This window comes from Lipotes vexillifer, unplaced genomic scaffold (assembly GCF_000442215.2).
Source record: "Lipotes vexillifer unplaced genomic scaffold, Lipotes_vexillifer_v1.1 scaffold685, whole genome shotgun sequence".
NCBI lineage: Eukaryota > Metazoa > Chordata > Mammalia > Artiodactyla > Lipotidae > Lipotes > Lipotes vexillifer.
In genome coordinates, this window is record NW_006771436.1 from 2,020,442 (window position 1) to 2,034,733 (window position 14,292).

Sequence of the window (14,292 nt, forward strand, 5' to 3'; positions counted from 1 at the left end):
TCACAAAATGAACCTTAATTTTCCTACTTAAGAGTTAAATAAACTAAAAAATTTCCTTTAAATTATAAGGAATTTCCAAATACAAAAAAAAAGAGAACATTCCTGCAAATAGTTGAGTAGTTCTTTTTAAGGTTCAAAATTCTGTACGAAGTTTCTCCTTCCCCTATTAATAAACTACTGCCTATATGGTATGCCCTTCAGTACATGCTCTTTCACCAAACAGATAAACAAAATACATACTGGGTATATTCTGAGGTAAGAAATATGGCCAGAGAGTCAGCTTCTCAGGCCATTAGAATAGAGAATAAATTTATTCTTTCATATCCTATGAGCCTCTCCAGTATAAAACCCAAGAAGGCTTTATAGTACCTACTACCCGCCTCCAAAAGTAAATCATAAATACGTGATTGAAGCTAGTACAAATGCATTCAAAAGATAATTCAATCAAAGATAAGAACAAACTATCACAATGTACCTATTTCTATAAAAGATCAGGCATTTCTAAAGACAAAGAATTTACAGCCATAAACAATAAGACTGGATAAATCAGAAAAGCCAATCGCACTCTAATGGTTTGCCAGTTATATGTGGGCACTTTCAGCAATCCTACCCCTGGGTCTATATGCAGAGAAATCTCTAATATGAAAAGATACATGCACCCCACCCCTATGTTCATAGCAGCACAATTTACAATAGCCAAGACATGGAAGCAACCTAAATGTCCATCGACAGATGAATGGATAAAGATGTGGTATGTATCACAATGGAATACTACTCAGTCATAAAAAAGAATGAAATAATGCCATTTGCAGCTACATGGATGGACGTGGAGATTATCATACTAAGTGAAATCAGAAAGAGAAAGACATATACCATATGGTATCACTTATATGTAGAATCTAAAATATGATACAAATGAACTTATTTACAAAACAGAAACAGACTCAAACATAGAGAACAAACTTGTGGTTTTACCAAAGGGGTAAGAGGGGTGGAGAGGGATAGACTAGGAGTTTGGGATGAGCAGATACAAACTACTATATATAAAACAGATAAACAACAAGGTCCTACTGTATAGCACGGGGAACTAATAAACCATAATGGAAAAGAGTAGGAAAAAGAATTTATTTATATATATAACCTGAATCACTCTGTACACATGCATATGTAATGTGTTTATATATACTGTCCAGTGCAGGTAGGTGTGTGTAATTTTACTTATATATAAATAAAACAAGAACTTAAGATACTGAATTGATGTGATCCCTAACAGAGAGGAAAGAAATGAAATCAGCCCCTATGGTTTCCTGAGCTTACTGCCTGGAGAGCTCCCAGGTCATGGCACTGAGAAGGGAACTCAGAAGAGAATCCAAGTGGAGGCTGGGAGACTCCCTAAGTTGAAGAAATGAAGCTGGGCATTCAGGATGACCAAGGTAGCTAGGATATAATACTGGAAAGAAGAGAGGTATACAAAGAGAAAATGCTACAGATCTGCAGAGGATCTGTTCCCCCTTGTGTATTCAGCGGAGTGTCAATATGTACGTGTGTGAGGAAACCACCCAAAGCCAGGAAAGAACCATCTGAAATAATCAGAGGGAACAGTGCCTATTGCTCAGGAAGGACTGGGAATAGCACCAATTCTCACATGCTAGACTTTAAATCACACTGTTTCTGGTAACCGAGTCCCAAGCAAATCTAAAGAATGTTTATTTTAAAAAGTGGAAAAATATCCAGCATCCAAGAAGGCAAAATCCACATTGAACAATTTAATTAAAAACTACGCAGGCAAAGAAGCAGGAAAATATGAACCATATTGAAGAGAAGAATCAATCAACTGAAACCAATCTAGCTGACCCAGGTATCAGAATTAGTGGACAAAAATGTTAAGTTATTTTATATAACTGCATTCTATATGTTCAACAAGTAAAAAGATTAAATATAGAGACATGAAAGATAAGCCCTGAGACAGAGTTAGACAGCCTAATCTATGTGTAACTGGAGTCGCTCAAGGAGGTGGGGTGAAAGAAAAAATAATGGCCAGAATCTTACAAAATCTGATGAAAACTATAAATACAGATGCAAAAGACTCAACGAAGTCGAAGCATACGAAATATGAACTAAACCATACCAAAGCACATCATAATAAAATTGTTCAAAACTAATGATAAAGAGAAAATCTGAAAAGCAATAAGAGAAACAAACCTAAGAGTTAGAGCAGAGGGAATTAATTCCCTGGTGGCCAGTGGTTAGGACTCTGCGTTTTCACTGCCAAGGGTGCGGGTTCATCCCTGGTTTAAACTAAGAGGAACTAAGAGGTTTTAAAAAAAAAAAAAATTGAGCAGAATCCTTGTTGTAAACCATGCAAGTGAGAAAATGTTGCAGCCACATACTTAGAAAAAACTGATAACCTAGAATTCTATATCCAGCAAAAATACTTTCAAAAATGACCAACAAGAGTTTCTCAGCCTTAAGAAAGATGAAATAATTCATCATTAGCAGATCTACACTCTAAGAAATGTTAAGTCCTTCAAACAGGAGAAAGAAAAAAAAAAGTTACCAGACAGAAGGCTGGATCTACAGAAAAGAATGAACAGCACCAGAAATGGAACTAAGTAAGAAATGTGTGAAAAACACTTTTATTATTTAAATATCTTTATCCCAGGAATGCAGAGGTGGTTTAACCTTCAAAACTCAATAGGGGGCTCCCTGGTGGCGCAGTGGTTGAGAGTCTGCCTGCTGACGCAGGGGGACACGGGTTCGTGCCCCGGTCCAGGAGGATCCCACATGCCGCGGAGTGGCTGGGCCCGTGAGCCATGGCCACTGAGCCTGCGCATCCAGAGCCTGTGCTCCACAACAGGAGAGGCCACAGTTCACCAAATAGTAAACTAAAACAAACACACAATTATCTCAATATATGCAGAAAAAGTATCTCACAAAACACAACATCTATTCCTGATAAAATCTTCTCAGGAAATTAAGACTCAGACTGATAAAGGGCATCTATTACAACCTATTAAAAAAAAATAAAGTCTACTAATAAAAAACAAAAACCTATAGCAACATCATACTTTTTTTTTTTTTTTTTTTTTTTTTTGCGTTATGCGGGCCTCTCACTGTTGTGGCCTCTCCCATTTGCGGAGCACAGGCTCCGGATGCGCAGGCTCAGCGGCCATGGCTCACGGGCCCGGCCGCTCCGCGGCATGTGGGATCCTCCCGAAACGGGGCACGAACCCGCGTCTCCTGCATCGGCAGGCGGACTCTCAAGCACTGCGCCACCAGGGAAGCCCCAGCAACATCATACTTAATGGTAAAAGACTGAAGGCTTAACCCATGTTCTAAAGAACAAAGAAAGGCTATCAACTCTCACCACTTCTGTTCAACACTGTCCTAGAATTTCTAAGCCAGTGCAGTAAGACAAGGGGCGGGGGGAAGGAAGTCAGATGGGGAAGGATGAAATAAAACTGTCTATTTGCTGACATGATCATATACGTAGAAAATCTGACTAAGTCTAAAAAAAGCTACTAGAACTAAGAAGAGAGTTAAGCAAGGTTGTATACAAGATCAATATATAAAAATCAATTGTATCAGTGCACAGTAGCAACGAACAATCAGAAATTAAAGTACAACTTATAACAGCAATTAAAACTAGGAAATACTTAGGGATATATCTGACAAAAATTGTGCAATATTTGTATACTGAAAACTACAAAACACTAAAGAAGACCTAGATAAATAGAGATAGGCCATATCTGTGGGTCAAAAGACCCAATAATAAGATGTCAATTCTTGCCAAGTTTATCTGCAGATTCAAAGCAAGCCCAAACAAAACCCCAGAAGGAGTTTTTCTACAATAAGCAAAAGAATTTTAAAAAGAAAAATAATGTTGGAGGGCCAATGTCACCTGATTTCAAGACTTATAAAGCAGCAATGAAGACACTGTAATAACAGTGTAAAACAGATCAACAGAACAGAATATAGAAAGATATACAAAACTTGGGACTTCCTTGGTGGTCCAGTGGATGAGATTCCGCGCCCCCAATGCAGGGGGCCCAGGGTTCCATCCCTGTTCAGGGAACTAGATCGCACATGCCACAATGAAGATCCCACATACCGCAACTAAGACCCAGTGCAGCTAGCTAGCTGAATGAATGAATGAATACAAAAATATACAAAACTCAATGCAAAATGGACCATAGCAAAGGGTACAAACTTGCAGTTAGAAGATGGGTTAAGTTCTGGAGAGCTAATGTACAGTATTATGATTATGGTCAACAACACTGTATATGTATTTCGAAGCCACTAAGATCTTTTTTTTTTTAAACATCTTTATTGGAGTATAATTGCTTTAAAATGGTGTGTTAGTTTCTGCTTTATAACAAAGTGAATCAGCTATACATATACATATATCACCATATCTCCTCCCTCTTGCGTCTCCCTCCCACCCCTCTAGGTGGTCACAAAGCTCCGAGCTGATCTCCCTGTGCTATGTGGCTGCTTCCCACTAGCCATCTATTTTATATTTGGTAGTATATATAAGTCCACGCCACTCGCTCACTTCGTCCCAGCTTACCCTTCCCCCTTCCGATGTCCTCAAGTCCACTCTTGCGTCTGCGTCTTTATTCCTATCCCACCTCTAAGTTCTTCAGAACCTTTTTATTTTAGATTCCATATATATGTTAGCATATGGTATTTGTTTTTCTCTTTCTGACTTACTTCCCTCTGTATGATAGTCTCTAGGTCCATCGACCTCACTACAAATAACTCAATTTCGTTTCTTTCTGTGGCTGAGTAATATTCCACTGTATATATGTGCCACATCTTTATCCATTCATCTGTCGATGGACACTTAGGTTGCTTCCATGACCTGGCTATTGTAAACAGAACTTCAATGAACACTGTGGTACACGACTCTCTGAATTATGGTTTTCTCAGGGTATATGCCCAGTAGTGGGATTGCTGGGTCGTATGGTAGTTCTATTTTTAGCTTTTTAAGGAACCTCCATACTGTTCTCCATAGTGGCTGACTCAATTTACATTCCCCCCAACAGTGCAAGAGGGTTCCCTTTCCTCCACACCCTCTCCAGCATTTACTATTTGTAGATTTTTCGAGCTAAGATCTTAAATGATAATTATGCACGTGATGTGTGGAGGTTTAAGCTAATGCTTAACCTCCACACATCACGTGCATAATTAATCACACTGCAATATATAAATGCACAAAAATACACCTTAAACTTATATGACATATGTTAAAAATATCTCAAATTTTTTAAAAAGGACCACAGACAAAAGGTAAAACCTGAAACTATAAAAACTTCTAGAGAAACCATAGGAGAAAATCTTTGTGACCCTGGGTTAAATATAAAGACGTCTTAGATAGTACACCAAAACCACGATTCATAGGGAATTCCCTGGTTAGGACTCAGAGCTTTCACTGCCAAAGGCGTGGGTTCAGTCCCTGGCTGGGGAACTAAGATCCTGCAAGCCGCATGCGGTGGGGGTGGGGGCAGGGCTCACAATCCATAAAAGATGAAATTTTTAAACTAGACTTTTGCCTTTTGAAAGTTCTCACGGTTGACAATGAAAACACAAGCTACTGTCTGGGAAAAAACATCTGCAGATCATGTATCTGATGAAACACTTTTATCCAGAATATGTACAAAACTCTCAGAACTCAATAATAAAACACATGACCCAATTATTTTTAAAGGGCACAGGATGTGACACTTCACCAGAGATACACAAGTGGCAAATAAACACGTGTAAAGATATTCAGCATTTCAGCACCATTAGTATTTGGGAAATGCAAATTTAGACCACAGTAAGATAACTCCATACTTCTACTGTATTGGCTAAAACTACGGAATAATTATACCAAGTGTCGACAAGGATGTGGAAGAACTGGAACTCTCATAGCCTGCTCGTGGGAATGTAAAATGGTATAACCACTTGGGAAAACAGTTTGGCAGCTTCTTTAAAAGGAAAAAACATCCTACAATCCCAATTCCATTCCCAATGTTTATACAAGAAAATGAAAACATATGTCCATATGAAGACTCAGACTTGTACTCTGGTTCATAGTTTTATTTGTAATAGGCAAGCACTGGAAACAACCCAACTGTTCACGAACAGGTTACTGGATAACCATATTGTGGTATATTGTGGTATATACATAAATGGAACGAATACCCAAGTAATAAAAAAGAATGAACTACTGATAAATGTAACAACATGGATAAATCTCAAAGTCATTATAGTGAAGGAAAGAAGCTAGACTCCCAACATATACACTATATACTGAATTCAACTGTGGATGAAAAATGTTGCCTCCCCTATCAGTAAACAAATTATGTTGCCTCAGGCCAACAAGCCAGTAGCTACAGCAGCCACCACCAACTGTGCACCCTGAGGGGATCCAGGATGGAGAAAAAGGAAGTATCCTCCTAGAGAGTTAAGGTGCATATCAAAGGAATGATTTAAATAAGCCCAGACCCTTGCATCTTCCCATACTAGAAAAGAGCTAAATTCATTAACTTGAGACGTCTGGTTTTCTTTAATTAACCTTAACCTTTTTTGATGTTCCAACTACCTGGGTTTTGTTGCAAAACTTCTATATATCCTGGCTCCTCCCTTACGTCTTTGGACTAGTCCCTAAGAGCTATCTGAAAGGCTAACTTCCAGGCTTAAGTCTTCGGTTTTGTCCACCAAATAAAACGTAATTCTGAACTTTCAGGTTGTGCTTTTTTTTTCAGTCGACACTACAAAATGCAAATGTATCTATGGTACAGGAAGCAGATCAGTGATTGCCTATGGATAGGAACTGGGAGGAACAGAAGGAAATTTTTCTTGATATATTCATTATCTTGACTATGGTAAGAGTTTCATGATGTGTATATGCAAAGCATCAAATAGTATACTTTAAGTATGTGCAGTTTATTTTATGTCAATAAAAAATATTTTTAAAAAGATCAAGGCCCCCTAGATTCCAAGCAAACAAGAGGGATTAGAAATGAAGTTATTACAGATATTTACACAAATTTATTGTAAGTGGAGTGTAGACTGCAAGGTATGATATTGTGATTTATAAGAAAATTATACTGGGTCTTCAATCCCCACTCCTGACACAGGGCTAAAACCCTTGGAATTTCCTAAATAATAGGAGACAAAAGTATCTTTTGTTATTCATAACAAGCCCCTTACAACCACACCTGAGGATAAGTTAGTGTAGTGACTCCAAGGAGGCCTCTAGGGGTGAGGGCTGGTTGCCAGGGGAATCAACCAAGTGATTAGAGGGCTGGCACTTTCAACACCATCCTCTTCTCCTCCAGGGTAGGGAGAGGAGCTGGAGGTTGAATTAATCACCATTGGCCAAAGATTTAATTATTCATGCCTCCATTAAGATTGGGAGCACTTCCTGGAGGATGGAGTTCCATAAACTACACAGGGACAAAAACTCATGTGTTTGGGACTCTTCTGGACCTTGCCCTGTACATCTTTTCATTCACTTCCATACTTTAATATCTTTGTAATAAACCAGTAATCTAGTAAGTAAATTGTTTTCCTGAGTTCTGTGAATTGCTCTAGCAAATTAATCAAACCTGATTTACAGCCAGCCAGCCAGTTAGCTAGCAGCATGGTTAACAACAGTAACAATCTGGACTTTCAACTGGCATCTGAAGTATTTGGGGGGACAGTCTTGTGGGACTGAGCCCTTATTAATCTCTGGGATATAATGCTATCTCTGGGTAGTTAGATCAGAATTTAGTTAAATTTCAGGACACCCAGATAGTGGCTGGAGAATCTAACTGCTTGGTGTGGGGAACCCCGCTCTCCACGTGGTGACCAGAAATGTCAGAAGTAAAGTAGAATATTAATATAGGAGATATACAATAGTCTTTTTTTTGTTTTGTTTTTTTTGGCTGCATTTGGTCTTCGTTGCTGTGTGCGGGCTTTCTCTAGTTGAGGCGAGTGGGGGCTACTCTTTGCTGCAGTGCGTGAGCTTCTCATTCTGGTGGCTTCTCTTGCTGCGGAGCATGGGCTCTAGGTGTGCGGGCTTCAGTAGTTGTGGCTCGCGGGCTCAGCAGTTGTGGCGCACGGGCTTAGTTGCTCCATGGCATGTGGGATCTTCTTGGACCAGGGACTGAACCCATGTCCCTGGCAATGGCAGGCGGATTCTTAACCACTGCCCCACCCGGGGAGTCCCTACAGTAGTGTTTTGTTTTTTTTTTTCTTGCGTTATGCGGGCCTCTCACTGTTGTGGCCTCTCCCATTTGCGGAGCACAGGCTCCGGACGCGCAGGCTCAGCAGCCATGGCTCACGGGCCCAGCCGCTCCGCGGCACGTGGGATCCTCCCGAAACGGGGCACGAACCCGCGTCTCCTGCATCGGCAGGCGGACTCTCAAGCACTGCGCCACCAGGGAAGCCCTCCAGTAGTGTTTTTAATTTGTACAAAGGAAGAGGGCAGGCATGGCAGGGAGGGAAACAGGCTGGCAAGATATGCAATTGGAGAAATCAGTAGCTCTGAGAAGGAATAATGAAGAACAATGTAATAATACAGCTCATACCAGAGCAGAAAAAAAAAATGTCAGAACATAATAAACAAGGAATCAACAAACTGTTTTTGTTCCTGGGATTGATAAGAAAGTAGTTTAATATTCCTGTGGCTACAAAGTTAATAGACAAAACTAGAAATGTAGAAGAAAATCAACTGAAAGTGAAAAACAAACACACCTCTTATCAAACCATAAAGCACAGAATCATATAATTCAAAGGAATGCTCTTAAGGACCTTCATTACCAGACAAAACAATGTTTTAAAAGTTACCCAAAAAAAAAAAAGCAGAAAAGAAAAATCAAATTAAAAAAAAAAACAATAATAACTACTGATAAATTCAAGAGCTGGCTCTTTTGGAAAAAATATATATAAATTAGCTGAATCACTCTAATATTAAGTTAACACTAAGAATGAGAAAGATGATATAAAATACACACATGAGGAGAAGGCTTTGAAATAAGGATTTTCTAGGAAAACAGAAATTACCAGATTTGGCTCAAAATAAACAGGTAAAAACAATGGGAAAAAAAAGTCCAAAAGCTGCCCACCCCCGAAGTGTCTGGCCCAGGTGATTTCACAAGGGAATTCTGACATTAAACAGAGACAATTCACATGCTATTTACAATGAACTAAAGGCAGGCTTTGGCAAACTAAGGCCTATGGCCAAATCCAGCCTGTGGTCTGTTTTGTAAGGCCTGGGTAGAGAGCTAAGAATGGTTTAGAACCCAGCAGCATAGCTTAAAACAAAGTCTAAGAATCTATCCTAAAAAAATACTAATGCCTGCAAAATACACGTAAGGATATTCACTACAATATGGTATGTGATAAAATTTATTTATAATCTATGTCAGTCATTAATAATTCCATATTTTGAAACATTTACTGAACACCTACTATGTATGCTATTCTATGCACTGGAGATACAAGGGATAAGAATCTGCTCTCTCGGGTCTTACTTTCTAGTTTGGTGATTCAAATAATAGGTAAATAAAATCATTTCAGATGGTGACAAATGCCATAAATAAAACCAAACAGGACAACACGAAAGGGTGGAAACTACTTTAGAAAGGGTGGAACTACTTTAGATAAGTTGATCAATAAAGGCCTCTCTGAGGAGAGAGCTTCTGACTTGGATCTAAAGGGGAAACAGGCAGCTTCAAGGTTGAAGAAAAACCAAATGCAAAGGACCTCCGGCCCTGATATGCTAACCATGTTCAAAAAAGCTGGGGAAGCAGAAGCTAGTAAGAAAGGGACAGTTGAAGGAGAGAAAGAAGGTTGGATGAGGTGGGCCTATTAGTATTAAAAACTTTATCTTTGAAACAATGGGAAACCACTGAATTCTGAGCAAAGGCTTGTCTTTGTTTTAAATATAGCATTCTGGGAGTTCCCTGGTGGCCTAGTGGTTAGGATTCTGGGCTTTCACTGCTGTGGCCCAGGTTCAATTCCTGGTCAGGGAACTGAGAACCCTCAAGCTGTGCGGCGTGGCCAAAAAGAAACCTTTTTATATTACTACCCTGCCTACTATGTACCTAAAAAAATCTAAATCATTAAGGGCTGAGGGTCAGTCTCCAAAACAAAGCTTTTTGAATAACACATCCCTTTTCTCTGTTTAAGGAAAGAGAAAGTAAACATCTCTCTAAATTCAAGGTTCTATAACTGAGCAATGCTGGTAAGAAACTAGCATTTTTTTCACTGAAATTAGATGTAGCAAAACATGCACCTACATTTTCCGAATTTTGAATAAATACATATTACCTTTTTTGACCAAAAAAAAAAAAGTTAAGATAGAAGAAAGGAAGAAAGGAAGAAAAGAAAAAAAAAAAAAAAGGAAGCCAGGGCTTTTAAAGCCAACAGACTGTTTCCAAAAGGTCTAAGGGAAATTTGGAAGGCAGCAGTTTACCATAATATAAACATCAACTTTTTGAAATGAAAGAATAACGAAACAGTGGTAACAAAAAGATGGTTTTCATGAAAGGATAGATATTGTAGGCCGAAAATTTGTGGGAAAAAAATCTGTAAGAGATTTCCACACCAACAGGAGATTAGGTACCACCTCTAAAATTCCATCAGTGCCAAAAATTGTAAGATTCTAAGGTGACTCACCTACGATTACAAAAGAATTAAAAGTATTTGATACCAAAAATATTAAGTGATATTTAAAATCTAGTATATTTGGGGGGAGGGAGGAACCTCATACTTTTGCAAATCACCAATTTGCAAAATTCAATTAAATGACAGAATCATAGTCTTTCTGGCCTCCATGGGCTTCTATGTATCCAGCCTCTGTTTACCTCTTTCCTCCTTATTCTTATGGTGATTGCTTAGTTCTTCTGGGAAACACAGCACAATGTCCCACTCAAATTGTTAACATTAAAAAGAAACTGCAACCATTTCCAGATGAGCCTGCTGGACACATTCAACAAATGTTTTATTGAACAAATAAAGGAAGAATATATACTAATAATAGTCAAGTATCACATACAAATATAAAAATAAGGAGCTTCTGTGTAAACCATTTTCACTGGTTTCTGTGACTGACATCTGCCTCATTTTTTTTTCCCTATCCCTCTACATAAATGTTAACTGCTTTTGTCAGCTCTCTTCTCTATGTGCTTACCTCTTTAGCCATCTCATCTACTGTTCACTGCTTCAGTAAGGATAATTCCCAACCAAATCCTTCCTTCAAGCTACAATCTTTAGACATTCATTTTTAATTGCGTATAGAACAAAACATCTTCACTTAAGTTTCTTGACAGAACTACACACTAAAAATGTTTAATTCCGCCATCCACGCAAAAAAAAATATTTACCCAGTGCTTACTAATCAGGCACTACTAGGAACAAATGAAAAAGAGACATGCTGATCTCATCAACTGAGTGGAGATTTGAGAAGGCTGGAAAAGACTTGCAAAGAACTGGGAGAAAAGACAGCCAACTAGTAAAACGAGGCATTGACAGGCAGCACTGAAACCTGAGTAGAAGCTGGAAACCAGGGATATACAGTATTCCCAAGCCTGTGCAGTTTGAAGACTGTTAACAATGTCCAGCAGCATGTCTAGGAGTAGGGAGTGGTGGGAGGCACAAAGCAGCTGGATCGAATAAGAAATTAAGAGTTGTGCCAGGCAGGTGTAAAGAAAAACAAGGGAGATGAGGATACTGCCAGGAGAATGGTTAGATTAACATTTCATCGAAGTCTAAATCAGAGAGTGAAGTAAGACAAGCTGGAAAAAAATAAGGAGGAGAGGAGAAGGAACTGGAAATTTCAAAAAGAGTGAATAAAAGCTCTTAACAGTAGTGATTATTGAATGCTTGCTGAGTCAAGCTTACTATGGATTGCTCTGTTTATTTAATAAAAACAGCAGGAGAAAATGTACTGAATGAGAAGTGGAGGCATAGGAGCTTGTGATTTGAATGTAACGTTTCAGGTAATGACAGGGTTTAGACCAAGACATTAAAGGTCAAGAACATATAATATGTGTGAGTGTGTGCATAGGTACATGTACACACAGAGAATGGTAAAACAAATACAGTAAACTATTAACAATCAGGGATATGAATGAACGAATATGGAAATTCTCTGTATTATTTTTACAACATTTCTTTGAGATTAAGACTATCCAACCCCCAAAGAAGTCTAAAAGCTTATCTGCTTTCCCAAACATGTCCTTCCCAATTTCACCATAACCATTTCCCCTAACCTCTAGCTTAAAACCCTGAATAATCTTCTATATTTATTTCTCCCATTTCTAACATAAAGAGGGATCCAATTTCTATACATTCTAATTTTGTAATGTCTCTTGAAGCCAAATTTTTAAAATCTGAGCTCTAGAGATTTAGAATGTAAAAATATCAGACTGGAAATAAGAAGAGCTCAAAGCCCAAGTCACCAAAACTTACCAATGAAGAAACAACCTTAGAGAAGTAAAACTCATAAGGCTAGGAAGTGATGGAGCCAAGATTACTGTCAAAGCCAGTAACCAAGATAACCTCACCATATGAAAATCAGAACTCAATTTTCATTATAGAAGAGATAAGCATCAAACCTTTAAAATACATAATAAATAACATGCCATTTGAGGTTAAGAGATTTTAAAAGATTCAAGTTTTTCGTATCAAAACTTACTCTGGGGACTTTCCTGGTGGTGCAGTGGTTAAGAATCCTCCTGCCAATGCAGGGGACACGGGTTCAAGCCCTGGTCCGGGAAGATCCCACATGCCGCGGAGCAACTAAGCCAGTGTGCCACAACTACTGAGCCTATGCTCTAGAGCCCACCAGCCGCAACTACTGAGCCCACGTGCCACAACTTCTGAAGCCCGCGCACCTAGAGCCTGTGCTCCACAAGAAGAGAAGCCACCGCAATGAGAAGCCCATGCACTGCAATGAAGAGTAGCCCCTGCTTGCTGCAACTAGAGAAAGCCCGTGAGCAGCAATGAAGACCCAACACAGCCAAAAAATTAATTAATTAAAAAAAAACTTACTCCGTTACAATACAGAGTTGAATATCAAGGATAAAAAAATTAAAGCAACAAAACATAGTAATATCTGAATTAATGAATGCATTCCAACTGTTGTAGAAATATTATTTTGAAGTGTAACAATGTAAAAAGCATAAAAATCAATGCACTATAGACTGTAAAAGGGGGGGCTACTATGAACTGAACTGTGTCCCCCCAAAATTCATATGTTGAAGCCCTAACTACCAATGTAATAGAAAGTATTTGGAGCTGGGACCTTTGGGAGGTAATTAGGGTTAAATGAAGTGATGAACGTGGGGCCTCACAATGGGATTAGTTCTCTTATAAGAGAAAGAGACATCAGAGCTCTCTCTCAGCCATGCGAGGACTCAGCTAGAAGGCATTCGGCCAAACCCGACTACACTGGCACCGTGATCTTGGACTTCCAGCCTTCAGAACTGTGAAAAATAAGTTTGTTTTTTAAGCCACCTCGCCTATGATATTTTCTCATGGTAGCTAACAAAGATAGAGGGGATTGATGTATTAACTTCAGAAAACAGCATTTTATCACTCAAATTTTAACTAAATTTTCCATTTAAAATAAAAAGTCAAGACATTCACCACACTCCTCTGAGTTCCAGGTCAATCAGCATTCACAAAATATTACCTTTTTAAAAAATTTTTTTAAATTAATTTTTATTGGAGTAGAGTTGATTTATAATGTAAAATATTACCTTTCTAAAAAGTTTACTTTTGACTAACTCCCCCCTCTGCAGTTTGACTTTAAACACATTAATCAAAGTACTAGTCTTTATACACTCCTCCTTAAATACAAATGAGGATCGTATAATATTTGAGGCTGAAAATTATTTTATATTCAAGTAAGTCAATATGAAGTAATGTGACCAGAAAAACTAATATATTGGATCCTGTCCTTTTCAAAGCCTTTTGTCAAAAACTTGAATAAAGACCTGGAAAGTAGACACCACGTATGACACAAACATCTGAAAGAGTAAGAATGCGCTTAATGACTTTCTTAAGATTTAATGACTTTCTTGGAATGCTGGATAAAATTAAATTGGATTTAAGAATAAGTAGTGGGCTTCCCTGGTGGCGCAGTGGTTGAGAGTCCACCTGCCGATGCAGGGGACATGGGTTCGTGCCCCGGTCCAGGAAGATTCCACGTGCCGCGGAGCGGCTGGGCCCGTGAGCCATGGCCGCTGAGCCTGCGCGTCTGGAGCCTGTGCTCCGCAACGGGAGAGGCCACAACAGTGAGAAGCCCGC

The 14,292-nt window shown here is 38.9% G+C and overlaps 1 protein-coding gene and 1 non-coding gene across 2 annotated transcripts in view; one reads left to right on the forward strand and one right to left on the reverse strand.

The window, feature by feature from the left end:
* PRRC2C (proline rich coiled-coil 2C) overlaps nt 1-14,292 on the reverse strand; it is a 98,737-nt gene that overhangs the window by 74,467 nt on the left and 9,978 nt on the right. The window lies entirely within an intron of this gene.
* Nucleotides 9,939-10,010, forward strand: TRNAE-UUC (transfer RNA glutamic acid (anticodon UUC)). The gene has a single exon. It is a non-coding gene; the product is annotated as a tRNA-Glu (tRNA).